Here is an 11,934-nt window from a genome sequence, read left to right as displayed (position 1 = left end):
AATCTTGAAGCCTATTTTATTGCTACAAATAAAATAACATTTAAAAAGAAGCCTTTCCTGGAAAACAAAGCTGCCTGATCATTACTAAGTCAAAAGAGTACTCCTGAACCAATAGTAAAAATGTTGCACGGTGTTTCAGTTTCACGTGTTCAGCAGAAAGAGCTTTCAGTGGTGTGAATGGGCAGCGAGGGTTCACAGGGAATGCTCAGCCCACCACACAAACACAAGGGTCTGCCTCACAGCAAGTGCTTCAGCTTTGTGAAGAGCTTAAGAAAGAACCCTAGTTGGAGATCTGATCCCTTCCTTTGGAAAACTGGTTTTCTGAAGATCACATGCAGACTATGTTCTTTGATACAGAGATACATTATCAAATATTTAACAAGTGTGTATTGAGCACCTTCTATGGCTGACATGGGCATGGGGATACATCAGGTAACAGATGGAGATCCCACCCCTCATAAAGCTTACATTCTGGGGATGCGGGAGACATAATAAAGTAAATCAGTAAATATTTAGAAGGTGATATTTACCTTCTAATTTATCACTTACCACTTGGTAATTTATCACTTACCAAGGGGAGTGATAAATTAGAGAAGGTGGGTAAGAAAGGGCATTGCAATTTTAATAGGGTGGTCAAGGAAAGTATCCACAAAAAGGAATGTCTGAATGAAGACCTGAAAGAGGCAATGGAAGAATCCATGCAGATATCTGGGGGAAGAGCAATTTGGGCAAAGGGGACAGCAACTGAGCAGGCCCTTAGGCATGAACATGACTGGCCTGTTGCAGGAGCAGCTGGAAGGCTAGTTTGGCTGGCACAGAATGAACAGAAAGTAACCGTGGGCAGACTGGGTAAGGCCTAAATAAGTCATGGTAAGGACTTTGATTTTTTTCTAAGAGTGACCAGAAGCCATTGTAGGGTCTGAAGTAGAAGAGTGATATGATCTGCCCCATGGTTTAATAGGATCACTCTGGCTAGCCTGCTGAGAATAGACTAGGGGGAAGAGAGAAAAGAGTGGACTTGGAAAGTAAAATGAGGATTAAGAGTGAGATGCCTGCTAGACGCTGAAGTAGAGTAGATAGCTGGAGATATGAGCCTGGAGTTTCAAAGAAAAGTCTGGGCTGTAGAGACAGCTTTGGGAGTATTTAGCATATACATGGTATTTAAAGCCACGAGTCTCCATGAGATGGCCAAAAGAGTGAGTGTAGATTCAGAAGAAAAATGGTCTGAGGCTTACCTTGGAGCACTCCATTGTTAAGGGGACAAAGCGATGGGGGAAGAATCAGCAAAGGATCTGAGGAAGAGCAGCCAATGAAGTAGAAAGAAAATCAGGAGAGCCTGGGATCCTGGAAGCCAAGCAAAGAGAATTTCTGGGAGAAGGGAGTGATGAACTGTCTCAGATGTGGCTGAGAGGCCTGAGAATGAACCATCGGGTTAAGCAACATGGAAGTCACTGGGGAACTTAACAAGAGCAGTTTTGGTGGAGTGAGCAGGAACAAAAACTCGACTGAAGCAGGTTGAAGGAGAATGAGAGGCAAGAAGTTGGAACAGTAAGGGTAGGTAAGTTTTTCAAGGAGTTTTGATGTGAACTGAAATAGAAATGATCAGTAGCCTGGGCAGAAAGTGGGGTCAAGGGAGGGGGTTGTTATTGATTTTCAGATAAGATGGTGCATTTGCATGCAGATGGAAATAATCCGTAAGTGAGGAGTGAACTGCGGGAGTGATGACCTTGAGCAGGTGATGGGATCCAGTGGCCTTAAAGAGAAATATGGACAATTCTTCATGAATGAAAAGAGAAGAGTATCTGTGAGAGTAGTTGCTGGCAAGTGGGAGATGTGGTGAGAGATTGTGAAAGTTCTCCAGTGATTTTCATTTTCTCAGTGACCTAGGAAGCAAAGTCAGCAAGGAGAACGGGAGAGGAAGTACTGGGGTTATGTAAAGGACGTTGCTTTTCCTGTATGTTAGCATCTACCATAAGTGGGACAATGTGACAAGATGTAAATCATTAGTCTGGATGAACTACTGAGCTATTCAAGTTTAGCATGAACTAAAGGAATCACTGGAATGGTTTCTTCTATTTCTTGGCCACACATGGCCATCATGGGCAGCTCTTCCAAGCAGACACAAAGGCAGCTGTCTGCCAGATGCAATCAAAGGCCTTCAGGAAGCACCCACTGGCTTGTCAGTGGGCTTTACAATGGCTCTGGGAGAAATTCATTTCTTGAATCTTTAAGACTTTGAGATATTTATAAAGTATTAAAATGCAGAGCATCCCAGGTAGAAGTCACATCTTAAGTTAGTACTACCAGGTAATAATTTTACAGGGATTAATTATCAGATAGCTTTCTAACCATTAAAGTCAGCAGAGAACAAAGCCACATAGAAATGGGATGTAGACTTTTGGCTCAACTCAGTGGCAGAGGGGACAAGATTTTATATGTAAGTTTCCCAGAAATCTATTTTTACTATAAGGAGAAAGGGGTACTGAAAGAGGAGGTAAAGGGATGCTTTGAAACTTCACAGTCTTCACTTCTGTATAGGGCTGGCACTGTTCCTTGGTGTTAACAGATATGCTATTATCCAATACCTAGGTTTGCACTCAGGTTTTCTCACTTTATTAAAAAAAAAAAATCAAAAACCTACAGTGACTTTTAGGTAGCTGTATTGTATGTCTGGTTTGAAATGTCTAGCAAACCACATACTATCTCAAAATAATCAAACCAGATGGAAAGCAGAAATGACACATATCCTAGAAAAATACCTCTGACCTCTGTATCATAGTGCCCCTAAAATTTAATTTTTATTAAAAATTGGGCTCATTTTAGTCTTAGCCTAATTATTTCCATCCTTTGGTTCTCTTGTCATTGATAAGAGTGCACTAAGATGAGCAACAGCTTGTGTTCTTGTGCTAAAAATGCTTTATGGCTTTGTATACAAGATCTGGATATTCATAAATAAATGGACTCTTTGTTCAAAGAGTCTTAAGAATTTCAAGATGGAGATGGCAGAGCATTATGCCAAGTGTGGGGCTCTTGTAAGCCTGGAGCCCTTTGTGACTGCACAGGTCGCATGCCCAGGAAGCTGGCCCTAGCTGAGTTGTTCCTAGACTTTAAGAAATTGGGGTGACTGCCTTGTGATTTTCTGTCCTAATTTTCATGGTCAGGAGGGACTCTGAGAAGTAGTGAGTCCGGGAAAAGAGAGTGGCTTTGGCACAAAATGAGGCCGTAAACACCCCACACCCCAGTCGCCAAAGCAAGTCCCTGGAGGCTGCAGGCTTCTCTTGCATGGCCTTTCCTTTACCTGCATATCTGGAGGCTTCCCATCCCCATGGGGCTATTCCTCTGAACTTGATTTGACCCTTGTGCAAATATGAGAAAGGATCAGTGGGATTTGCCTTGGACTCTGCAGCCCCTAGGAACTCATGGTCTTGAGATTAGTCTACTGTAAAGAATAGTATGATGCTCTCTGAGCACTTACAGCTTGAAGAATTTTTCTCTCCTCTTCAACAGGGGAGCAGAAGGAAATTCATTTGCTCTCTGCTCATCTGGATAAGCTCTGGATGCCACATTGTTACACTGCTCAGACCCAGAAAGGCAGAATTAACAGGGCAGTTACAAAGTGAAATTTCCTCAGCTGACAAGAGCCATAAGAAAAACAAACTAGGCAGACAGTACATATTATTGTAAAAGCAATACGTTTACAATTTTATGTATGTGAGATGCTTGGTTTGACAAAAGCCATAAATATACATGCAGCATTGGATGGCACTTTCTAATCGGGTTCCATGTTCCTCCTATACTGCACATTGTTAGAGAAATTAAACTTCAGAAATGATGTGCCAATTTAGTATTACTTGTTAGTAAAAGACAGTTTTTATACAAGTTAAAGAGATCAATGGGCCCAATTAATTCCACTGTTTTTCTTCATTCTACTAAAATTTAACACATACATATCAAAAATACAAATAAGCATTAGTATGATATAGACCTATTATAATAAAATGCAGGTTTAATTTGATAGAACTGTGTATTATTTCAAGACTGGAACTCTCACAGCTGTGAAAAGATGCAGCAAGACTGAAACACTGGTTACTTTAACTCTTAGTCATCTCATCATAAGTATTACCATGACTGTAATGCTGAATTGTACATTTGCATATAATATCAGCATGATTTGAACATAACTTCAAGTTTTATTGCTATGCTAAATTTGACTAGTTTTAAAACCTACTAGCTATTAAAGATTGGCAGGGAACTTTAAAACACTTTTCTCCCTAAGAACTGATAATTTGTGTCTTGAACTGTAATTGTCCCCTTTTTTCTTTTATTCCAATTCAAGCTTTGGTGATCTTAATAAGAGTAATTTTATTTTATTTATAAGATTCTAAAATATTTGTTTTTACATAATTTCATAGAATTTTAGCTCCACTTGATATAATATCAAGTGTCTCAGGCCATCAGAATTGAGATTACTACTCTTATTAAATGTAAATTTATCTCACAAATTATATAATTACAAAACAATGTCTTACATTTATTTAACACTTCATAGTTTATGAAGCACATGCCTACATGTGATTTCATTTGCTTGTTCCTTGGAAGGATCCCATTTTATGGATAAAAATCAGAAAGACTGAATCACAGTTAGTAAACAGTGGTGACACTCAGCTTAAGCCTAATTCTTCTAAATCAGTGTCCTTGCATTTTTCATGCTGCACTGACCATGTTCTTGACTGTGTTCCTGACTTGGAGAGTACTAAAATGTCCCCAGTCTGACTTGAAGGAAAATTCAATGCCAAAATGCTAGTTACACATATTCCAAATCTGTTAGTGACAGCATGAGGAAAAATTATTCAAACATGAACCTTTCTTCTTTTGAATCATCAGCAGTAGCTTGAGCTCAAATGTGGTTTACAAGTAAAATGTGTCATTAAGTGTAACTCTATTTTAAATGGCTATAAGTTTACATAATGAAAGAACAAGGCCAAGTTTCTTTGATGCAGTTTAAATCAGTTTTTAAAGTTTTGGTTCTGTCCAATTTCATTCAGATATTATCACAGCTCAATTGAGGTCTCTCTCTAGGTATCCTAGAGAGAAGCCTTCATTATCTCAGCCCATCATGTTTTATGTGCCATCCACTCCTTCTTATAAGAAAATTAATTCAGTGCCCCTTGTAGTGCTACTTCTCTTTCTTCTCTCAGGTAGAATAAAACTTTATGTACAATGAAACGTTGTAAAAGCTCAAGTTTTTTCAAATAGCACCAGGTAAGGGTTCCAAGATGTGGAAGAAATTTTTAGTGTAATACAAGTGGGGTTTCTGAAGAACAGGATATTACTGCAGAATATAAGTTGGTTCCTTTGAGATAAAAGTTTAACCAATGCACAAGCACAATGTCCATCTTATGAGAAAAGGAATTCTACTCTGAAACTCTTCCACTAGTCTATATCTTCTTCACTGTTAGAGAACAATGCCTGGCACATGGTAGCTGCTTTGTAAATATTCATTGCATAGAAGGAAATTAATTGCATCTTTATTTTTGAGACAGAGTCTCACTCTGTCACCCAGGCTAGAGTACAGTGGTGCCATCCTGGCTCACTACAACCTCTGCCTCCTAGGCTCAAGCAATCTTCCCACCTCAGCCTCCCCAGGTGCTGGGATTACAGGCGTGAGCTGCCATGCCCAGCCAATTGCATCTATTTTTGTATTTGAATTTTAACATTGAATCCCCTTCTCAAGTTGATTTCAATTATGCAGTGCCACTAGTAGTTTCTCATGAAATAAAATGTAAGAACTATAATAATAGCATTTTTTTATGATATAGAATTATTATTTCCTTAAATGACTTTCAAAGTCACATTTTTTCTTGCTGATACTGTTGAAGTGAGTCTGAACAGCACTTGTTCAGGATGCACAGTTATTAGTCTTTAGGTTCCAAGATCATTTATTGAATTGAAAATCTACAAAATGATTTTTGCTTAGAGATTCTTTGTTGGGAATGTTAAAAGGTAAACTTAGGCAAAACAAAATTTTGAAGAGTTTATTTGGGCAGACAGCAATTCATGAATCAGGCAGCACTAGGCTACAAGTGGTTCAGAGCTTCACTGTAGGGGGACAGGCAAGAGAGAAACTTATAAGGCCCAGAAGCAAGACAAAGAAAATATACTTGAGTGGTTAGTGTGGAAAGTCCCTAGTTAGAGGCTGGTTGGCAATTTCTGATTGGTTAAGCTTAAGTTTTGTTTTACTGTTTACACTGGGCTTTGGTTTTTTTACATAGGAGCCCAAGGCACTGGAGCCACCTCAGCCTAATGGCCTCCCAATTAAATTTTCTTTTTTAACAGAAACATGTAATGGATTATCATGTCCCTCATAAGTGCAGTCAGCCCCCTGTATGTGAGGGTTCCACAGCCACAGATTCAACCAACCTTGGATCCAAAATAAAATGTAAGGCCTGTAATAATAGCATTTTTTTTCCTGCATGATGTAGAATTACTATTTCTTGGAAATAATAATTTGGAAAAAATTTAAAATAACAATACAACACTACAAATAATACAAATAAAAACAATATGGTATAACTATTTACATAGAATTTCCATTGTATTAGGTATTATAAGTAATCTAGAGATGGTTTAAAGTATATGGAAGGATGTTTGTATGCTATATGCAAATACTAGGCCATTTTATATCAAGGACTTGAGCATCCTCAGATTTTGGTATCTGAGGGGGTCCTAGAACCAATCCCCCACAATACCCAAGGATGACTATAATTCCATTTTAAATGATAAATTAAATAATATGGCTCTCACACCCTCTTCCCAGGTATGGCAGAAAACAAACATTTGATCCTGCCATTTAAGAGACATTTCTACAACCCACAGAATGGAAGAAAATATTTGCAAACTATTCATCTGAAAAGGGATTAATAACCAGAATATATAAGGAACTTAAGCAACTCAATAGGAAAAAAATCAATCCAATTTAAAAACGAGCAAAAGATCTGAATAGACATTTCTCAAAAGAAGACATGCAAATAAATGGCTGGCAGGTATATGAAAAAATAGTCAACACCACTAATCATCAGAAAAATGCAGCTCAAAACTACAATGAGGTATCATCTCACCCCAGTTAAAATGGCCTTTACAAAAAAGGCAGGGAATAACAGATGCTGGTGAGGATGTGGAGAAAGGTTGGTGGGAATGCAAATTAGTACAGCCACTATGGAGAACAGTATGGTAGTTCCACAAAAAATTAAAAATAGAAGTAACATATGATCCAGCAATCCCACTGCTGGGTATACGTCCAGAAGAAAGGAAATCAGTATATCGAAGAGAATCTGCTCTCCCATGTTTACTGCAGCACTATTCACAATAGCGAAGTTATGGAATCAACATAAGTGTCCATCAACAGATGAATGGATAAAGAAAATGTGGTATATAGACAAAATTTTCAGCCACAGAAAATAATGAAATACTGTCATTTGCAACGACATGGATGAAACTGGAGGACAATATTTTAAGTGAAATAAGCCAGGTACAGAGAGACAAATATTGCATGTTCTCACTCATTTGTGGGAGCTGAAAAAAAAAATGAATTCATGGAAATATAAAGTAGAATGATGGATACTAGATACTGAGAAGGGTAGTCGGTAAAGGGGATATGAAGTGGAATCATTAATGGATACAAAAATACAATTAGATAGAATGAGTAAGATCTAGTATTCGGTAGCACAATAAATAGGGTGACTATAGTTAACAATAAATTATTGCATATTTTTAATAACCAAAAGAGTGGAATTATAATGTTCCCAATACAAAAAAATGATAAATGCTTGAGGTGACAGGTACTCCAATTACCCTTACTTGATCATTACACATTGTATGCCTGTATCAAAATGTCACATGTACCCCATAAATATATACAACTATTATGTACCCATAACAATTTTTAAATGTTTTAAAAAGATGTTTCTTTCCATTTTAGGCAGTTATTATATTTTATTTTTTAAATTCTATTTATTTTTGCAATGAGGTCTCACTCCATCACCCAGGCTGGAGTGCAGTGGCACGACCCGGCTCACTGCAGCCTAGAACTCCCAGGCTCAAGAGACCCTCCCACCTCAGCCTCCCTAGTAGCTGCAACTACCATGGTATGTGCCACTACACCCAGCTAATATTTTTTTTAAGAGATGGGGTCTCGCTATGTTGCCCAGGGTGATCTTGAACTCTTATTTCCTCCCTGGATCGAATGCAATGTTGCTTGGGTAGTTGGTCTCTGGGTATCTGGGCTGATGGCACCTAGAGTGTGGTTGGCTCTGCTGCTGCCTCTGACTTGGAGGCCTCTGCATTCTTCCCCTATTGCTACGGTCTGACCCCAAGCATTTCCCACCTATCAGACCACTCAGTGTTTCTGAATGAATGAATGAATTCTGAATGAATCTCAGGGTTAAACCTTCCCTCTGCTCCACCAGCTCTTTCCACTCCTTCCAAACGTATCTTTTTCGAGTTGTTCCTGTTCCATCATTAATCAGCTAGACAGGACAGGGGAGGAGAGGACGCTGGTGATGGGGAGTATGAGGGTGGGCTGTGGGGTGGGGTGTCACTGTCATGGTGAGACGTCACCATAATTCTAATAAAGTAATATGACCTGGTAGAATATTAAGTGTCACTTTGTTATTTATTCTATTAGAAAAATAATGTATTATAAACAAGTTAGAATAGAAAAAAGAAAAGACAATCATTCCACTATCCTAACCCAATTTCTATTAACATATTGGTATACATTTCTTCTACTGTTTTCCCCATTCATAATAATTTAAGTTGTAAAACACGATTTTTAAAAAGATTTACTGTTTGTTCTATTGGAGAATTTACCGAGTTCCAAATATATGTAAATCATGTGCTAAGCACCACGGAGATATGAAAGATAAATCAGATACACTTCTTATCCTCCAGAAACTTTTGACCTGGAGGGAGAAAAAGACTTTTACATAAATATGTAAAAGGTAGCAAGTAATAAAGGCCATAACAGAGATAGAGAAAAATGGCTCTAGGGAATCACACATCTGTAGCGTCACCTTAAAACAGCTGGGAATCACATGCCAGCATGTTAAGTCATCAATAATGTAAGTACTGAATGCCAAGTCATTAATAGCAATATTTTATTTTTCCCATTCAACATCAATTTTCTAGGTATTACAAGTTTTATTTATTTATTAAACCAAGTCATTTGAAACCTTCAAAACGTGAAAAATTTCCTGATTCACACTGTAATACTCTATTGCTTTTAGATGCCATTTTCTGAGCTTATAATATATTCATACACTTCTACTCAGATGACTTAGTGTGGCTGAAAGATATTAAGAAATTCTATGTTGTGGCATGCAGTAAAACTGCATAATAGTTCTGTATATCTCGTATAAACCCAAATCATCTTCTGTCAGAAACTGCTCTGTCCAAAGTACTTCTATTCTTCCCATACTCTAAAAAGAGATTCAATGGCTCTAAAATCTCTTTTTCAAAGCATGATCTTTTTGTTCTTTCAGGGGAATGTGTGAGGGTGCCCTATAGTTTTCAAACTAAATAGCATTTGCAATCACTTTGTGTGGTTCTAAATTATATCAAATATGTTTGATCTTGGATTAGAGAAATGTTTCATCATGTTTACCAATTTTTTATGCAAAATGCTAAAACTGCTGGATGTGGCTCATAAATATTTTATTAGGTTTTATGTATGTATTAAACTAGAGAGGTGTCTTATTTTCATGAATTTATTACAACAATTTAAGTAGTACTAATAATACAAATTTGCATTTAAATAATTCTTTTCTCCTGGGAACTGAGTGCTTTTGCACATCAATTAACGCCGGATGGCAGCGTCATTATTCCCAACTTTTATTTTATTATTCCATCTTTATGATGTGCTGCTTTGGGTTTTTGTTTCTAACCTTATGTCAAATTACTTGGCTGGCTATTATCAGGCCTCCTATTTGCCTCCCAAACCAGCCTTTTTGGAGGAGTAATTGTATAAAAGAATGATACAGAACTCTATGTCACATAGTAGAAACTCTATGATAATTGAAAGTTCTGCTTTCACCAGATAAAGATTAAAAGTCCTTACATGGCTTCACTTTTTTTTTTTTTTTTTTTGAGACAGAGTCTCGCTTTGTCACCCAGGGTGGAGTGCAGTGGTAAGATCTCAGCTCACTGCAACCTCTGCCTCCTGGGTTCAGCAATTCTTCTGCCTCAGCCTCCTGAGTAGCTGGGATTATAGGCGTCTGCCACCACACCTGGCTAATTTTTGTATTTTTAGTAGAGACTGGCTTTCACCATGTTGGCCAGGCTGGTCTTGAACTCCTGACCTCAGGTGATCCACCCGCCTCGGCCTCCCAAAGTGCTGGGATTACAGGTGTGAGCCACTGTGCCCAGCCTATAGCTTCACTTTCAATCAATCAAAATCTTATCTATACCACTAAATTACATACTATTAAAAATTGCCAAAAGTTATTTTTCTACCTTTAACAAGTTTTCCTTTCTAACCACTAAATACCTCATATAAAGAAGTTGTTTACACACTAAATAAAATAGTACCTTTAAAAGTGTTGTCCTCAGAGACTAAATGGTTGTTGGCATTTCTCTTCTCTGAAAGTGGACATGCTTGAGATTTATAATGGGCTTTATAGGTCTGCAAATTCCTAGAAGTTCCCAACAGGGAAAGAACAAAAGACAAGAGAGGTTGTCACTATAGATGGCGCCAGACATTTGAATCTGCCCTTCTTGGGGTATCTACCTAGGCCCCTGATCCAGTTTTGTTTTGAGGATCCTATCTGGCCCAGAGATTGAATCCTTCTGGTTACAGGTTGAAGCTTCTTAGAGAATTGAGTGGAATTCAGGGTCAACTCTGATCCTCTTTTCATACTTACCTTTTTTATTTAAAACACGATTTTGTTATGCCTGCTTACTTACAATAATTTCCTTCTCTTTGAAACAATTTCCAAAAGGATTAGGAAACCCTATGAAATGCTTCATCTGTGGCCTTTGTTTGTTATTATTAATATTTAAAACAAATATTAACAAATGTAATTCTTCTCTTTTAGAAGAAAAGCTATGTGAAAAAGAATAGACAGAGGGAAGATCAGGCCTCTGGTTTTTGACAATATAGTTACTGTATGCACATTTCTGCCAACCCCAAGATGGTGAATTACTGTAACTTAGCTCTGCCAACTGCCCAGTTTATACAATCTAGACTGTTGCATATTTCATGAGTTTGCTTTTGAAGCCAGTATCTTTTTTTTTTGAGATGGAGTCTCGCTCTGTTGCCCAGGCTGAAGTGCAGTGGCACGATCTCAGCTCACTGCAAGCTCCGCCTCCTGAGTTCACACCATTTTCCTGCCTCAGCCTCCCGAGCAGCTGGGACTACAGGTGCCCGCCACCACGCCCAGATAATTTTTTGTATTTTTAGTAGAGACGGGGTTTCACAGTGTTAGCCAGGATGGTCTCGTTCTCCTGACCTTGTGATCTGCTAGCTATTCCAGGGAAATCCCAAACTACTGGAAATTTTAGCATGCATCAAATTCTTATAATGTATAAGCAAGTTTCATTTAAAATACCTTGTGTATTCTGTATTCCATCTATTTAAAACTGGTAAATATAGAGAAAAATGAAACTACATTTTAGCTACTTCATGTGTTCATAGGATAGTTCAACTATTTCTTCAGACTAGGGAATTTTGATGATTCAAATTCATTTCCATTAAACAATTAAACTAGAATTCAAATAATTTTTATGAATTGTGAACCATGTGCAGGGCACTATTAGGGGCATACAAGAGATATGCAATTATGCTACCAAGAACTAGATGCTAGGCATTTTAAAAAACATAATCTCTAAAAGTCAAAATCATCTTGGTAACTATGAGTTATTTTCCCAGTTTTATAGACA

At 37.8% G+C, this 11,934-nt stretch overlaps 1 long non-coding RNA gene across 4 annotated transcripts in view; it reads right to left on the bottom strand.

Moving 5' to 3' along the window:
* LOC129398025 (uncharacterized) overlaps positions 1-11,934 on the bottom strand; it is a 33,864-nt gene that overhangs the window by 13,144 nt on the left and 8,786 nt on the right. For all 4 annotated transcript variants that reach the window (XR_008625740.2, XR_008625739.2, XR_010112497.1 and 1 more), the window contains exon 3: positions 10,585-10,688. This is a non-coding gene — a long non-coding RNA (uncharacterized LOC129398025). The remainder of the gene's footprint in view (positions 1-10,584; positions 10,689-11,934) is intronic.

Source organism: Pan paniscus, chromosome 5 (assembly GCF_029289425.2).
Source record: "Pan paniscus chromosome 5, NHGRI_mPanPan1-v2.0_pri, whole genome shotgun sequence".
Lineage (NCBI taxonomy): Eukaryota > Metazoa > Chordata > Mammalia > Primates > Hominidae > Pan > Pan paniscus.
Note: the sequence above shows the minus strand (reverse complement) of the source record. Positions and strands in the feature narration are given on the sequence as shown.